The sequence below is a fragment of the Nipponia nippon genome, unplaced genomic scaffold, assembly GCF_047370975.1.
Source record: "Nipponia nippon isolate SJK-2023a ecotype South Korea unplaced genomic scaffold, ASM4737097v1 scaffold_1, whole genome shotgun sequence".
In the NCBI taxonomy this organism is placed as follows: domain Eukaryota; kingdom Metazoa; phylum Chordata; class Aves; order Pelecaniformes; family Threskiornithidae; genus Nipponia; species Nipponia nippon.
The window spans coordinates 166,242,911-166,261,175 of NW_028262290.1; the positions used below are offsets into that span (position 1 = coordinate 166,242,911).

General features: G+C 47.7%; 1 long non-coding RNA gene across 1 annotated transcript; it reads right to left on the minus strand.

The window, feature by feature from the left end:
* Positions 1-15,418: 15,418 nt before the first annotated feature.
* On the minus strand, positions 15,419-18,010 carry LOC148057700 (uncharacterized). Its single transcript, XR_015706604.1, has 3 exons — positions 17,901-18,010; positions 16,285-16,412; positions 15,419-15,803 (listed from the first exon to the last, which is right to left on the minus strand). It is a non-coding gene; the product is annotated as an uncharacterized LOC148057700 (long non-coding RNA).
* Between the last annotated feature and the right edge of the window lie 255 nt (positions 18,011-18,265).

Genomic DNA, 18,265 nt, shown 5'->3' on the forward strand with positions numbered 1-18,265 from the left:
AAGGAGCCCTGATTTTGGTTTTTCTTAGAGTGGCGCAGCACTAGCAATTTCAGGGGAATTATTCCTGATTTACAGCAACATAAATGAGATCCGAAGCAGGTCCTCTGCTTTCAGGAAGCTTATGCACTTAATGTCATCCATCAGCCTCTGCGTGTGTGTGTGCATGCACGTATAAACATGCATGTATGTACACACAAGAATACAGCAGTTAAAACAAGAAATCAGAAGTCCCGGTATGAGAGGGTGAAGATGTCTGGGATTACACCCCCAAAAGGCACTGATTTATGCTTAATATCTGGACTAGATGTTTTCCTTTTTTCAAGATACCGGCTTGCAAGCTCCACTTTTCCTTGAAGTCATCTAACAGCTGTCTGCTGAGGGTTGCTTTTATCGTACAGGTATTTGTGAGTGACTGTGTAACACCGCCTCTTGTAGCAGGGCTGGGATTTTGAGTAAGAACTGTGTCCTGGTGCTCCAGGGGATCTCAAGAGCAGGTCCTTTCCCACCATGTGCCGGGGCTAGTTGGGAATCTGCATGGAAAGTTGCTTCACACAGAGGATGGAGCAGCAATTTTGCTAATGCCAGAGACTCCCAGGTGCAGCCAGCTCTCCAGAAATTTCAGGCAAACCTCCTTGACACATTAGCTTTTTTAAGAGGTTGGAGAGGAGAGAATACATAGACCAGACTCAGCTACTTGATATTTCAATTTCCCTTTTCATTCATGCCTTATTTTGCTAATATAAAGACATAATATCTTTGAGCCAAGGTCATATCATCCTGTGTATATAGAGTTTGGTTTGCTTCAATGGGCAAGTCATGTTCTGCAGTCTCCCTCTTTCTGAGCCCTCACATAACCCTACAAAGAGATGCAAATTCAATCAGACCCCTAATAACAGTGGAGGGGGTGCTGTAAGAAAAGAAGTGTGAGACAACGAGTAGGGAGACAGATTCAATGATGTCCAGAAGTGCCTTCCAACCCCAGTTAGTCTGTGATTTTACAACAGTGTAAAACAAAGCCATGAGTGATACCACAGTGCCCAAGAGACAGGCATCGCCTGCACAGAATCTCTCAGGAAAGAAGTGAACAAAAACCATTTTCTCTTGGATTCTCCAGCAACGAGGACATTTAAATAGAGTCAATTGGATGTTAATAATGTGATCTGGAAGCAAAAACGCAATAAAAAGAGAAGCTGAGAACAAGCAAGGTGCGAACTGGAGACCAAATAAGCTTTAAGTCAGTTACAATGGTCCCCCTTGTGTTGCAGCTGGAGTCTGGCCAGCGAGGTCATGAACAAGAAACTGCTCATTCCCTGTGTGACATATATTATTTCATTACTTGGTTTTATTTAATGTGGCGATAAATTCATGTATCCTACATGACTGGAATGGTCTGGGGTCTTGCTTATTATTACTGCCTGACCACCTAAAACTGCTGGTGCAAAGTGAAGAGCCAGCTGTAGCCAGATGTCTCGCCATCCAGTCAATCGAGACAGACATATTCAAAAGACGATCCAGCCCAATGAAGGTATGAAATTCTTGCAAGATGAACCTCTCCATGGATTACAGAGAGACCTCAAGACTGTTCTTGGTTAAAATTATGAGTGGGACTCAAAACGGGACAAGTAGTCCCCTGGTCTGCTGCATCGCCAGATTTGTCTCAAGCCTGCCCTGGTGAGCACAGGTCGCCATGCCTTGCCCAATCCTGCGTGCAGATGAAGTCTCATCTGAAGACAAGGAAGGAAACTGGGCTTTGCAGTCAGTAAAACTCAAACCATTTTAAGTCACACTAATAGGATTTGGGGTATGTACTGTAGAGGATTCCTGTTCAGTGATACAACTGTTCAACACTCTCCAGTTTTTCTGTGGTATCTCAACAGGTACAGGGCTCTCAGAGTTTGGCATTAGTCATGTTAGGAGGGAGGTGTGAAATACATTCTCTTACGAACTTTCAAATATTTAGTGTATCTCTATTCACCTATTGTTTGCAGTATGCATTTTAGTCTGTTCAACATCTGCAGTGGTCTGCGATGAGAGAGTTATTCTTCCACAGATACCAAACGGGATATTCCTGTCCAAATTTAGATTTTTACAGGGCAGACCTCTGTGTCTGCACTGTTTTGTGACTCCCTTTATAGTCACTGGATTCTGCTATGGTACGTTTCACATGACTTATTTTAAACACCTGCCTTAGTGTGAAACAACGCTCCCTCCGCATTGCCTGTGAGACATCTTGATTGGTGTAAAGGAGAATACTTGTACCGGCAACTCTCCACAGTTCCTAAATCAGTCAGACCTGAAACAGACTTATCTGCAGGCATTAAAACTGAGTGATCAAACAAAATTTCATAAGAACCAAGCAGAGAAGTTAACTTATCAATAATTTGATGGATTGACTCCACCAAATGAAACCCTCCCGATAATACTCACAAGTGGCCCTGTGTGTTATAAACAACATGTCACAGAACTGAAAAAACACATCTTATTTATGCTTGAAAAGCAGATGACCTGTGAAATAAGCCCAGCTCCAATTGCAGAGCACAGGACTGCTCCACACATCACCTACACATAGATGTTTGAAGCCAGGGCAGCAGAGGTGTGAGGCATCATGACAGTGGTTAGATCACTTGCAAAACCTGCTGTGTATCCAGAGACTTAGGTAGGGCTGATTTAAAAGATTAAATTTTTTAGTTGTTGGTAATCAGTGACTTAAAGTGTGTGTTCGATGAAACTCGCTACTTGTACACAAACTTTTCAGAGTCAATAAACTGAGCCATGTTAAAGAATGGCCTAAGAAAAAGAGTACCCCATCCTCTGTATGTCCTCTGCAAGGACCTCCTTCCCCACCATCCGTGAAGAGCCCACCAGCTGCTTCACTCTCAGCTTGCTTCTCTGCACGGTGGTCAGACCTGTTGGTGAGCAGCAGAGGACCCCAGGCCATGTAGCAAGCCATGGCTATGAATAGGAAGAGGGCTCCCACCTAGCACACAATAACGGGCTACGGCAGCTCAGTCCAGGAGCACTGCTGTTGCTCTACAAGTAAATTAAGTATCTGAGTGCCACTATCACAGGCCATACATCTAAATAACAGCAGTACAGCTGCTGATAAGAGACATTTTGCCTTCTTTTCCTGCCAAAGCTGAGCACAGTGAGATAAACAGCAGCAGAAAATCAGTCCCCATGCTGCTATGCTTTCTGAATAGCCAGTATTGATGATGGCTAGTTGGTATTGATGATGATCAGGGCAGGATCCTAGCTAAGATACATGCAGTTGTCCCCACGAAGCCTAAGAATTGGCCTCCAGAGTTAATTAGCTCTCTAGGAATTTGCATGAATTACCACCAGTCCCAACAGCTTTGAGCTGCCTCAGCCCCCAGACTGAGCAAGAGCATGAAGACACAGCCCATGGGAGGACTTCTCTGCTGTACGTGTCCAAGTGCCCAAGCATGTCTCAGCACTACCAAGCTTTGCTATCTGTCAATGCTGCAGACCCAACTTTTCTCTGAAACACATGGATTTGGGTGAGTTACTGCTGGGAAGGAGGGAGCAGTTACTGCCAGAGATGGGTTTGAGCTGATCTAACTTTCGACGTCTGTAACATGGACATTGTTGAGGCAGGAGATGGGGCAGGCTGAGAGGACCCTGGCTTGGTGTGGTGAGCACCTCTGTGCTGAAACCAGCATGTCCTACTGGTCCTGGGTCCTGGGTTTAAGAAGGAATTGGGGGAGCAGATGACCCCAGAGCATAGACAACTTGGCCACTTGTGGCTTTAAGAATAATAATATAAACCAAGCAAGAAATCTGGTCCAAAAGTCAGGGTAATGCTCTGAGAGACCCAGGGCTTCTAACACTTGCCTGTTGCACGCCCACAACAGCTCAGGTCACCTCTCTGCGCTTCAGTTTCCTTCCCAGCCTTTACTCCCCTTTTCCTGCTCAGATTGTATGTCGCTTTAGGCTGTTGCGTTATAGTAACAACAGCTGTCCATCTTGTTTGGACACCCCTCCTGCCAGTTGTAATTCTAATGAGATGTATATATATATATATATCTCTCCTTACAATAATATCGTATAACGTAATACATCATTATGTATTATACCATTATTCTAAAAATAATATACTGTGCAAGGCATGCAGCACCATGCCAAAATGGTGGCTTTTGGGTTTCCCACAGTACTTTAATGACACACTGAGTCACACTGGTGTTTCAGCTCAAGCCAGTGGGCTTATTTTACCAATTGCACTATTAGCACATATTGTCATCTTCTCACTTGTTAAGTAGAGCTGTCACAATGCTCTGAGCTCAACATCCTTTTGTCCTGAAGTATAACTGGGTTTTAGCACAGGCAGCCATTCCTGGCGAGGGCTTGTGCTCCAGCTTTGCTTTGCCTTTTCTGCTTTTCCAAGTGAAACTTAATCTACAATCTTCTCTGCTACTCGAAGGATATTATTTGGTGGATGTGGTTTCCAACATATAGTTCAGTGTATGATTTAGGATCTGATCCAAAAGGCAGTAAAAGCCACAGAAAAACTCCTGTAAACAACTTCAGCGAGGTTGGAGCGAGCCTGTGGATTGAAAAGGAAAACCTCTCTGGGTGTTGCTGCAACTTCTCTTCCACCAAGAGCAGCCACAGTCTTTCACTCCCACTGACTAGATTAGAGAGAACAAAATACCTTACAGGAGCTATTTAAAACCTCCACGTGACAGGAGAGAGTGAGTATTTTCTTGCATTTTCCAACTCCAGACTCATCTGTCATAAAGACCCACTCCAAATAGAAAGAGAAGCCGCCAGCTTTATCTTGGAGTCAACAGTCCATTGCAAGCGCAAGGGAAGGTCAGATTATTTTGGTCCCATCCCTGTCGCTGTAGTCGCATACCAGCACGTGCATTCTTCATTTTGCAGATATCCCAGTTACGTATGCAGAGACATGCTGGCAGTACTGACGCCTGGGACCAATTTTTTGGTGCCCTTGTAGCACAATGGAGATCCTTCCAACCTGACAGCTTCAATGTGCATGAAAGTGAAGTTCTGACTTTGGAGATGAGTGCTTAACTACATGTATTTCGTCCTTGCTTATCCCAAGATAAAACACAGAATAGTTCTACCTGGACCTATTCTGACACAGGCAGAAACAGGATTCAGCCATTTAAACATCCAGCAGGTTTGCACGGACTCATCACTGACAAAAGAGTAGAAAGAAAGAAGTAATCTAAGCCTCTAGTCCCTTGCAAAAAGATCATTAAAATTAAATTGGTGTCAAAACGTCACTGAGGTGCTTCAGAGGTCTAGTTGCACCTCCTAACACCCTTCTTCGTGCTCTAAAAGCCTGAGAGGATTGCCACAAGAACAGGACGCATACGATGAGGGAAAAGATGTACTAAACTGGTATTTGTTCCACTCTCTGGCTAAATAAAATGTGCAAGCAAATACCTTTGGGAGCTGCACGATTACATTGAGCACACCCATACTGCAGACTACAGCATCAGCAAACCTAAACCTTTCCCTTCGCTCATGGACTGATGGTCTCCAGAAACATTGTCATTTCATGGTGAAGTTCTCCATGGTGCAGACGAAGGATGAATCCATCCATGGCTGTTGAGCACGGTGGTCTGATGCATCTCACAGCCCCGGGACCCCATCCCACCTTGCTGATGGTGGGGTAGTCTGGGAACCGTGTACTCCTCCAGCTTCTTATTTTTGTTCCCACTGCCAGTGGTGGGTTACCGATTTGTGGGACACCCCAGCCTGGTCCGTTGAAGCCATTGAAGTGTTGTGCTTTCCCCCTCAGAGATGTTCCACTCTGTTCTCATCCATCACTGGCTTGCACTCATGTCCTTAAGGGATATTTGGGCAGCTGGCTGGACCAGGCAGTTCACTCCTTTGAAGTTCTTCAAGAAGGACTTTTCTGGCATCTGAGAGCTCTTCAGCTAATTGTCGATAAAGGTGCAAACCAGTTGCTGTAATGTGGGTTTCTTGTGCCACTTGAAACCCTCTGGTACCCAAGCATCATGACAAAGATAGCTGATATGACACAAGAGGCCTACTACTTTCTGAACAGGGAGCTGGAGGAGATACTCCAGCATGTCTCAAATGCCTCTGGACGTCCGTGCTGAGGCAACTGAACCCCATCTCTGAAGTCTGGCTTAAATTGCCTTCCTGCAAGTCAATCCGTGATTTCATGTCTAACATTTCCCATATTCTCATACCAAAGAATGTTGGTATAGTAGCACTGAAGCTTAGGGCAGGTAGATCAGAGCCTTTGCAGAAAGGCTGAGTGGCTTTCTCATAAAAAGAAAAGCTAAATTTGGAACTCCATTTATTAAAAAGGTCATGCCAATGCCTTCATCCCTTGTGTTTTCAGCAATTTTGCCAAGACTCACTTGCTGTCAGGGTCCTGTTATGGCAGGATGATTGCGACACACTGGCAAAAATAAGATCTTCCTCCCATTTCCTGCAGCAAAGTTCTCACCGTGACATGACCACGTAGGGCTGCAATACCTACCAGAGGGACAGAAAACAGACAAAGACCTGGAGCACTGCAGTGACCAGTTCTGCCCAAGCCTGTCTGGACTTGGCTGCAAGCATTGGACTATAGGGATGTTCAAGCAACACCAGGATTGGAAACATGCAAGCGCAGACAAGCCCAATTTGGTCTGGCATCAGTTTTGCCCTGTCAGTGGAGGGATGCCCTTATGGCTGTCGTGGGTTTCATATCAGTGTCCTCCTTTACAGTCCTCTGCTGCTGAAAGAGAGGGAGATTGTCCACACAGGTCATCTGCCCTCCCTTTGCTTCACGCTAGCTGCTGTGCTGGCCCAATCTGGGCTCATTTTGATGAATAAGATAGGATGTAGCATTGGCAGACATCTCCAATACCTGTCAGTACTCTGGGCCTTCTCTACAGCCAACAGAGACATAGAGAGTAGAGTCAGCAGGACTCCTGAAATAACTCATCCCTCGTTAAACTGACATCTAAAATAGGGCAGATGAATCACACCTTTAAATTGCTTGCTTTTCTTTCTGGAGTATAAACAGAGCCCAGGGTGACAGCTCAGCCGGACGTACCTGCCTGTGGACATCTCCAGAGAGGTGATGTGGGTTGCACACAGACTGGCACACGAGATTCACACAAGCCATTTCCTGCAGAAGAACCATATTTTTATTTTTTTTTCCATACTAGACTGAGAGGCACACCAATTAATGGTGAGCATGCTGGAAGAGAGATAATACTATGTCCTTCAGAGCTTGCGTCAGCCTTTGACTTTTGGAAGCCAGGATGAGATTTAATCCAAGATGCAAATTATTTTGCTGCTTTTTTTTCCAGTGCCTCACGTCCTGTCAGAGACAGAAGCCTGAAAAGACAGAAGCCTGAAAACACAGGTCAGATCCATGATGTTTGTTCCTCTCTCATCCCAGGTAAATCAAAGTGCTTCATGTTGAAAGGCCTGAGCTGATCTGGAGAACAGAAAAACCCTGGCAATGCCCAGAGCTGCAGCTGGTTTGTGCATGCGATGGGTCTCATTCCTTCTGGTTTTCCCCCTCTGCGGGACCACTTACCATGGACGACAGTATCTGAAACTTCACAGGTCTCCAGACACAAGACCTCACACTTTTTAAGTGGCAGCACCAGACCCAGACTCTGCGTGAAGGGTTCTCAGGTTTCTATTTTAATCAAGCTCTTCTGCATTCCTGGAAAATATATTTCTACTCCAAGAGGAATACGGGATTTATTTGCCAAACGCCCAAAGGTACAATTCAGCGTTGAACTATTGCCCACGACATTTCAGTTTAACAAGATGCTGCAGTAGTTTGAGCAGCAGAGCAAAAAGAGACTGAAGAAATCCAGCCTTTAGTAATACTCCATTTGACTGTGGTAATCTTGTAATGTGGGACGATAAAAAGTGAGGCATTTTGGAGATCGGAGCTCTACTGAGGGGATTATTAGAGTCAGGAATATACACCCTTAAAACCTGTTTTCCAGCTCTGTTTAATGCAAGGTCAGCCTGAGCAGCAATGATGCTTCACTTCTGTCCTGCACGTAGTCATGTCCTCATGCGTGAGCTACTCCTTTCCAGCACATTAAGATAATAAAGATGGACATTTGCTGATGCCGTTTTTCCCCCACGCCTTGGAGATGGCAGATCCGTACAACGAGGCAGCGTGCGGCAGGAGGCCGTGCCACTGATGTCTGCAAAGTCATTATTAGGCTGTGTCTCACCGTGCTGCTCCTCATGTCCGCCTAATGCCTCCAACTGCAGAGTCACCGGCGGGAGTGGAACATCCATGTACCAGGCTGTCCTGGTTTCAGCTGGGACAGGGTTGATTTTCTTTTTAGTAGCTGGTGGAGTGCTGTGTTTTGGATTTAGGATGAGAATGATGTTGATAACACACTGACGTTTTGGTTCTTGCTGAGCCAGAGTTTACACTGGTCAGGGACTTTTCAGCTTCCCATGCTCTGCCAGGTGCACAAGAAGCTGGGAGGGGGCACAGCCAGGACAGCTGACCCAGACTGGCTATTCCATACCATATGACATCATGCTCAGTATATAAGCTGGGGGAAGAAGGAGGAAGGGGGGGACGTTCGGAGCGATGGCATTTGTCTTCCCAAGTAACCATTACGCGTGACGGAGCCCTGCTTTCCTGGAGACGGCTGAACACCTGCCTGCCGATGGGAAGTAGTGAATGAACTCCTTGCTTTGCTTTGCTTGTGTGCGCGGCTTTTGCTGTACCTGTTAAACTGTCTTTATCTCAACCCATGTGTTTTCTCACTTTTACTCTTCCAATTCTCTCCCCCATCCCACCGGGGGGGAGTGAGCGAGCGGCTGTGTGGTGCTTAGTTGCTGGCTGGGGTTAAACCACGACACAGGAGCTTCTGGAAGCCTCAGCTCCCAGCCAACGCACCCACCCGAACAGCGCTGACCTGTCGCTCTCGTTACGCTTGTGCCCCAGGACCTCAGGTGGGAGGGGGAGGTCACCACGCTGGGCACAGTGCTGGTGCCCACAGCAGCATCCAGCCCCCCGGCCATGCTGTCTCACACCCTCTGCACTCAGACTATTCCTCCTCTGCCTCTGCAAGCATTTTCAGCCTGCATATTTTAGTCAATAACCAGGTTTTCCTGGGAAATCCTTCTCCTGTAGCATCGACACCCCAGAGCCACGCTCACCCCTTATCTTCTGTTTCATCCTAAGTCCTGGCTGCAGTCCTGTTTCACCGCACTTTGAAACTCTGGTTTGAATGCAGTTTCATCCCCTTTTCGCCCCGTTTGCATCTGGAGGCCCTGGCAGGACACCTTTCCCCATACTCAAAGTCAAATACCAGCACAAAGAGGAGGGGAGGGAGGGGACCACACCGCTGCATCGCTGGTGGGTGATGAATGGGGTCATTTTCTCATGGGAGCCAGAAACCCCCTTCTCCCTCTGCAGTGCGTGGTGCCCCCGCATTGATTAGCCTCATGGGCCAGACAAGCCACCCAAAAGCAATGGCCCAGAGTCAGCCACAGGACCCTGATTCAGGGGTGTATTCAGTCATCCAGAGCCTCCCACGACACCTCTCAGTGCTGCATGGGAACCATCTGACAAAAGGAAGAACTGATCCATGGAACCATCCCACCAGCTTCCTGCTCTCCATCCTGCCACTCCATCCCCAGCACGTATCTGGACCACGTTTGTCCTCCCCATCCCTCCACTCAGACTCCGTGCTCTTGATGCTGAGGTTTGGGGCACATAGGAGCATACGCAGAAGATTTCCACAGTGAGGTACATCTCAGTGGCTTTGAGAAAGATGGTATTTTAAGTGTGAATCAATGACTTCTCTCTACTGCCCAGACAACAACAGTCTCCAAATTTGTACAGAACACAATACAGCACCATTCAGAAACTGCAGTTGCAACCCACTCATCATTCTCGGGGGTAAAGGAATAGCCCCGATATTGAAAGACTTGGTAAAACGTATCTGAGGTGTGTTACAGAGGGCATGAATAAATACCTGCAGCATCTGATGATCAACAGGTCCATCACTGACCTGGAGCTAGCTTGGCCCAATCACCCACAGCCTGGATGAGCTGCCTACACATAACCAAGAGCTGGATGCAAAACCAGCAAAGGCTTTAACCACTTTGTCTCAGGCTTTTCTGCACCATCCCCACCTGCCTCACTCTGCATGGCTCACACCATCAGAGAGCAGTGCTGGGTTCTGGCTGCTGTCACCCCACACCCTATCCTGGCCTTGAAACTGGGAGTTACATAGGAAACCAGCTCCTCCAGCAGCTCCGTTTGCTGGGACCCTTCTCTCCACCAGCTCCTCTCCAATGTGATGAGGAAGATCAGAAAAAAAAAGCCCAGCCAGAAACAAAACAGTGTTATCTCCTGGGTGTACAAATGAGCACGATACACTTTTCAAATGGTGTCCTTCTCCCTAACAGGACACATCACTCTCTCCAAACCTGAAACCACTCACTGCACGCAAATCCCTCTCCCAAGGGAAGATACCTGATTGCAAGGAGCACAGAGCCAGCCTGATAAATACTGAAGCAAAGGCTTCTCTCCGTTGCTGGCAGGGAGGGGTTTCTTGCTGCCCTCTCTTGGCTTCAGCCGGCTTTAATGTATCCTGCAGAAAAATCTTAGCTTTCTACCTAGCCGAGCCTTTCCAGAAAAAGTGTAACAGGGCAATGGGACCATAAGGATTCAGGAAAGCATCTGGCTCTCTCCCACACCTTCTGCAGATCCCAGGATGGGTCTTCATTTCTGATGCAGGACATGAGTAGAGCATGCCTGAGGAGGAGCTGGCCACACTTGCATGGGTACAGGAGGTTTTTCATCTAAACCAGACCCAGGGAACTGATGCTTGACCCCACAGAGAGCCAGTTTGCTGCACTGGGCTATCTAGATTATTCTGCTGGGCTACCTAGTTTCTTCTGCTGGGCTACAACAGAACGCATGGGTGGGAGTCTCCCTTGGCCTGGCTGTGGGAACCATTACCCCACAGATGGCAAGACCAGCCTACACTGAAGGAACCGTTTCTGCAGCCTTCCCAGGCTCCTTTCAAAGAGATAATGGGTGATATTTTCCAGAGAATCCTAAATTTGTCCAAAATTGGGAAACTCTGGTGGACTGGCTTGAATTTGTTGAGTGATTTAGCTTAAAAAACAGTGTGCAGAATCCTGAAAATGTCAAAACAGCTTATTTCTAAAAGGTGATGGTCTTGCTTAGAGAATTTTGAAAAAGCATTTTCCACTTTCTTTTTCTGAAATAGTATTTATTTAGATTTTTTTTTTAAGTGAGCTGTAGTATAGTGAACTAATCCTGAAACAGAACAGAATGTTTTGGATTTGTTTTTTTTTTCGGGCTGAGTGAAATGTTTTAAGTTGATCTGAAATCAGAAATCTGAAACCCAGCCAGCATGGGTTTATGAAAGGAACGTCCTGTTTCACTAACCTGGTCTCCTCCTGTGACAAGGTGACCCGCTTAGTGGATGAGGGGAAGGCTGTGGATGGTGTCTACTTGGACTTTAGTAAGGCCTTGGACACTGTCTCCCACAGCATTCTCCTGGAGAAGCTGGCTGCTCACGGCTTGGGTAAGTGCACTCTGCGCTGGGTTAAAAACTGGCTGGACGGCCGAGCCCAGAGAGTGGTGGTGAAAGGAGTCAAATCCAGTTAGCGGCCGGTCACAAGTGCTGTTCCCCAGGGCTCAGTAGTGGGGCCAGTCCTGTTCAACATCTTCATTGATGATCTGAATGAGGGGATCAAGTGCACCCTCAGTAAGTTTGCAGATGACACCAAGTTGGGTGGAAGTGTCGATCTGCTGGAGGGTAGGAAGGCCCTGCAGAGGGACCTGGACAGGCTGGATCATTGGGCCGGGGCCAACTGCATGAGGTTTAACAAGGCTGAGTGCCGAGTCCTGCACTTCAGTCACAACAACCCCAGGCACCGCTACAGGCTTGGGGAGGAGTGGCTGGGAGCTGCCCGGCAGGAAAGGACCTGGGGGTGTTGGTTGACAGCCGCCTGAACATGAGCCAGCAGGGTGCCCAGGTGGCCAAGAGGGCCAGTGGCATCCTGGCCTGTATCAAGAATAGTGTGACCAGCAGGACCAGGGAGGTGATGGTGCCCCTGTACTGGGCACTGGTGAGGCCGCACCTCGAGTGCTGTGTTCAGTGTTGGGCCCCTCACTACAAGAAGGACATCGAGGTGCTGGAGCGTGGCCAGAGGAGGGTAAGGAAGTTGGTGAAGGGTCTGGAGCACATGTTTTATGAGGAGCGGCTGAGGGAACTGGGGTTGTTTAGTCTGGAGAAGAGGAGGCTGAGGGGAGCCCTCATCGCTCTCTACAGCTACCTGAAAGGAGGTTGTAGCGAGGTGAGGGTCGGTCTCTTCTCCCTAGTAACGAGTGATAGAACGAGAGGGAACGGCCTCAAGCTGCGCCAGGGCAGGTTTGGGTTGGACATTAGGAAAAACTTCTTCACCAAGAGGGTGGTCAAGCATTGGAACAGGCTGCCCAGGGAAGGGGTTGAGTCTCCATCCCTGGAGGTATTTAAAGAACAGATAGATACAGTGCTTGAAGACATGGTATAGATGGACTTGGCAGTGATAGGTTGATGGTTGGACTCGATGATCTTAAGGGTCTTTTCCAACCTTGACGATTCTATGATTCTATGATTCTATGAAATTAAACATTTTGTGGGTTGGTTGTCTTATGGGCTTGGGAAAACAGTGCGATACTGAATCCCAGATGAAAAGCTCCGCATGTCTCTCTTAAATGCTCCTGTCCTTGACTCCACTGACTATAAAGGAGCAAATCTATTCAACTGGATAAATTTCACTTCAGTTTCCAAAGTTGGGTGTTGGAGACAGTCTCAAAGGCTCCAGCATGGATGACAAACCCAACGGACACTGATGCCCAGGGAAATGTTCTCCTGGCTTTGGTGGAGCTGGGCTGGGGTAGCCCAGAGCCACCTTAGCGCACTGAACCTCTGCACAGCCTTGGGCTGCCCGAGTGGGATTGCATCCTTTGTTGGCGTAGAGGCAGGAGGGGTGTCACGGGTCATGGAGCTGACTGGTTGAACAGGACGGAGCACAGATACTTCACTTTGCATTTGTGAGTCTCCTGGTTTTAATGTTGGTCAGCTGTTTTCCAAGTGCCCTGCATATCCACATGGAAAGCAGCTAGAAGTATGGACCATAATTTTTACAGCATCTCCCATCATTGGGTATAAATACCTGTTAACTCCTGAGCATTCTCATCTTGGCGGAAAGCTTTAATCTTTCCATTTTGAAAAAACAGTAATTATGATTCTCATGAATGTGGTTACAGTCAGCCAGCTGCAGCCCTTGGTTAAACTCAGGTATTTAACTCGGGTATTCATACTCAGGTATTTAACTCAGGTATTTAAATTCAGGGGGTTCTGAGCCTGGAAAAAATCAAGATTCAGCCTTTTCATCTCTTGGTGGTTTACCAGGGTCCGTTATCCCCACAGATCCAGTTGTGCCCTAATGCAGGGGATGCCCAAGTGATCCCATGGCAAAGGCTGGTGGGACCTCAGTGCACTGAAAAGTCTCTGGAAGCAGGACTATTTTATTGGGGTGTCTTCATGCAGGATGAAGGCCTGATCTGATCCTGTTTCCTGGTTTTATTCTCCCTTTCCTGCACTTTACCAGCCCTGCCTAGACAGGCTGCGTGTCCCCGGCAGGGTGTCTCACCATCGGCATGCACAGCGGCTGGCAGAACAGCCCTTCCCTCTCCCTCCAGGTTTCTGACTCTTACAGAAATATAATTACGGGCACTTGGCAGCTCCTCTCCTGACTCCTCAAGGGTCTTTTTATCAGACCAGCGCAGGGCTGATGGGTTGCAATGTATCCGTGAGCTCAACCAGCCCCGGCTCCGCCGGCACAGCCCCAGCACAGCCCTCTGCTTCTCGGGACGTGCAGCATCGCCGCACTCACAGCAGATTGACGGGGATTTATATTTCAGCCATAAAACTTTTGCGGGCATTTCCCCCCTCCTCTCCAAACCTCCACCAAGCACAGACTGAAAAGTGCAGCATTTAATATTCTCTCTGATGCTAATTCCACGGTGAAGATGGAAAATTCAATAACTTCTGCGTGCTGTAAATTCAGCTAAACATATTCCACATTCCAGCCACAGGGAGGAAAGCTCCCTGCCTCCTGCCTCCCCCTTCTCCTCTCCTTTCTTGCTCTCCCTCTTTCCCTCCCTTCAGCTTAGCTCCAGTCCATCCTGTTCCCCCTCTGCAACCAAAACAGCTCCGTCTGCAGGGATCCGATAGCCAGAATTGATTTAACAGATAATCTAATCAGAGATTATTTATATTTATTAAAAAATGAGCTGAGAGGATGAAAGAGTTGCCATATCCACCGTGTCCCTGCCTTAAATCTAAGGGTGGATTCATCTCTGTTGCCAAAGGCAGCGCAGTTGGTGCACCCGAGGTCTGCCCATTTCATCCTCTTTTTATCGTTGTGATAAATCTTGGGAACTGGGGTTGTTTTGGTTTTCTGAAGGCTTTTTCACCCTTTTTTGTGTGTTTGCCATGCCCAGGGCAGATTTTCTGAGGTGGATGGCTCCACCGTCGAGCAGGATCTGCAAAAATGCAGTTCCCTGAAGGACAGATGTTTTCCCAGGCCACAAAACATGAAAGAGAATCCTCTTTTTCTCCCCTTCTTCCTGAAAAAAAAAAAAAAAGAAATTTGTGCAAAGAAAGAAATTTGGACAAAAAAAGAAATACAGAAAACTCCACCAGATCAAAAAAAAATCCCTGGACTTCTAAACTCTTCCCTTTAGCTGGGCACTCGATGCCTGCTTGGCTTTCTTTTGCTAACCTGTTCAGAGTGAGGTTCAGTCATTCACTGAAAGCAGCTGGTTTTCATCTTAGACGGCCAGTTGTTATTTCCCTTCATTGATACCAAAGTTGTTCAGAGCCAATGGCTCATGCGAAGGCTGTTTGAAGCTCTGCAAGACCTGGACCAGCTGGTGCATGCCTGCACCTGGGTCACCGGATAAGGGGCTGCACAGACTTCCTAATAACGTCTTTGCCACAGCAAATGCAAATGATTGAGATCATATTTTCCGCTAATTCCCTCAGCATTGCAAATAGGGGGACCCAATGTTTGTCTTTTTATTGCATTTATCCGAAGCTTTGCCTCTGTCCTCACTCTCCTCCATCTGAAGGTATTTTGCGGGTTTATCAAACTGATCATCACAGAAGAGGTTGCTTTCCCATCCCTTTAGTTGCTTTGAAAGACATGGGGATCTGCTCACCCAGCATTTTGGGACCAAAGCCCGAACACATAAAGAGCAAGGATGGGACGATGCTGTCAGCACCAGGGAGTTTATTCCCAGTGGTGAAAACCTCAGGTGTGGACCTAAAGCAAACACTATCGGCTGTCACAGTCTCTAAATTAGTGAGAAGACATGTCCAAAAGACACTAACATTAAAATGCAAATTAAAAAAATCCCTACAGCAATTATTTACTAAATATATTAACATTCGTAGTTCCAGGCTTATGATTTTTGTCAATAGCTTGGCAATAGCACAGCTGAAATGTATACCAAAATACAATCTGCTTTTCTTCACTTATGCCATTTATTTCTTCTTTACACTTTGAGTGGGAGCAAACCAGCAAGACTCGCCTGGTGTTGGGATTTGTCATTCCAGGAGGGAACCATAGGAGAGAAAAAACCTCCTTCTGTAGTGAAGGGAAAATCAAACTGGAGTCTTTTCTCTCCATCTCAGTGCACCACAATTACCCATGGGGCAATGACTGATGGCTGGTTTCACCGGTGGACTTGACGAGTACGGAGTCACCTAACGGAAGCACATGGGCTCACATTAAACAGCCTTTATCACTATAAGGAAATTAATTTTTCTCCTAGACAGGTCAATTCTTCTAATAAATTTCACCTTTCTATAGCCATGGATTTTTTTTTGCCAAGGCCAGCCCCAAGTACTTCAATCATCTCATCCCCGGACTAGCACGAGTCACGGGAACCGACCTTGCCTTCTCCCAGGCAGCTCATCACGAACGTCTGAGCCTCAGCACATCTTTCTTGGCCGCTTTTAAAGCGTACTCCAATATTTAGTGCTAATGTTTCACTTGCATATTAATGCCTCAAATTTTATTACCCCGTGATCATAAAACCCCAGCTGCTGATCGCAGCCCCAGCCTTCGTTATTTTACCCTGCTGAATTCCTGGGACTAAGCCCAGCGTTGCTTAGTATAGCTAGTCACTCCGTTGGCGTGTGGAGACAGCCCTCTACAGCTTGTTGGCTAAATTCATTTACTCACATGAAATATTTCGCTCGGCTGCCAGCAAGCTCTTTTCCTCCTGCAGCTGAAATCTCCAGGGCAGCCGGGAAGGCAGCGTGGTCGGAGACCAGGACACAGGGATCAGACGTGCCTACGGCCAGGCCAGCCTTTGAGTACAAGTTTGCAAACCTTGTTTTATTTGAGGCACAGGATTTCTCCTTTCTCTGCCCCTTTTACTGTTCTTGCTGAGCAGGAGAGACCTTACAAGCCCATGCCTTAGGAGCAAGAGGGGAAGAGAAGGGACCAAGTCCAGTCCTATGGTTTCCTGAGGTTTCTTCTGATTTTGGTGTAGGATGCACCAACATTTGGTGGAGTTTCCTTTACATCCCGCCCTTCTGCTCTCCCTGCCATTTTAATTAGACATAACACGCCCCTCCAGGTACTCCCCCACCTTCAGGGTGACCTGTCCCTGCGCTCTGCCGCAGACAGCCCTGCTCCACCCCAAGGACTGCCGCGGTTCCGCAGCAGGGGAGGGATCAGGCACCAGGAGAACGGGGAAGAGACCCTTGTGTTCACTGCATTTGCCAGTTCGATCCCCAATAGCAAGCAGACTGGTGCAAAGATCGGCATTTCAAGGCAGCTGCAACCATAGAAGCAAAGAAATGCAGCCTTTTGCCCCCCCATTAAAGCGCTAATTCTTCATAAACCCTTTATCTGGATCTGCTTAAACTACTGCACCTGCTAATCAGTTAAATCTACAATTCAATTGACTGTAAATTGAGTTGTCCTGCAGCTAATGAGAAATGACAAACATGGGGTTTGTAATTGAGTTGGAGCCGGATCGCTCACTTAGCATGGGGTGGGGCAGGCTGGTAGCAAGAGGGGCTTGTGGTGGGACCATCTGCGGGCAATCAGTGCAGAGGTGGTAGGGGCCAAGGTGAAACCCAGGTGAGGTAAAAGGAAAAGTCTTTGGAGCCTGAAGGGAGATGTGGTGGGAACATGCTGCACTCCATCCCCGTACTGGGATGCTGGATGATCCCACACAATCTGCCCCATCTTCCAATGCTGACAGAGCTATGGACCAAAGCCTCTCAGGATGACCTAAGGGACATAAATCCTTGCCAGCTCAGCCCTTCCCGTAACATCAGCTGGCATTAGGTGGGTGGTGATAGACAAAAGCATGGGATCACTCCTCTCCTCACCTGCTTGCTGGGTCACCTCCCCTGCCAGGTTACTGGAGACCTCCTCTTGCAAACCACTCCTTTGCCTTGAGGTTGGGCAGCTCCATGCAAATCATAACTCAAACTTTGCCCTGGAGTCCTGCTCTTTGACAGAAAGCATGGAGGAGAGGGTCTGGATTTGTCCCTGCTACCACTGAGCAGGGTGGTGACCACAAGTTGGTGATGTGAATCCATCCTCCATCACTGCCTCTGACATGTGCCGCAAAGATCCTAACCAGGCAAGACATTGAACCCCCACCTCTTCATCCTTTCACCCCATCGGTCTTTGCTCTCCCCACCCAAAGAGCAGCCTGGTGCTGGTGATCCCCAGGGGAATCCTAGTGCAGAGCCATTCTGCTGCATGCAGCAAGCTCAGATGTTCCTCACACTGGTCCTTCAGTCCTCTGGCCGGACCCTAAGGGATGTAGCACTTACCAGATCAACAGAGAGCGGCTGAGCTGCATTGTACTGACTCTGTGAAAGCTCTTGATGTGGTGGGTAGAAGCCTGTGTAGCTGACTGTGGTCCAGCAGTGTGGCTTCTCATTCATCAGACTGAGGTCAAGTCATTGACTTCAAACAAGCCACAGGAATGAGTGGGGGAAGATATAGCTGCTGCCAACCCAGGCTGTGGGAGGAGGTATGACCCAGAGGCAGGATAGGCTGGTGGTCAGGACAGTAAAATGGGACTCTGGGAGGCTTCCTTTGGACTCACCACTTTGCCACTCAAACTCTCATGTGACAAGACAGATCCTTGGAGATAAGGAGGTGCCAACTTCCCACTAAAAGCCCACAAAAATTG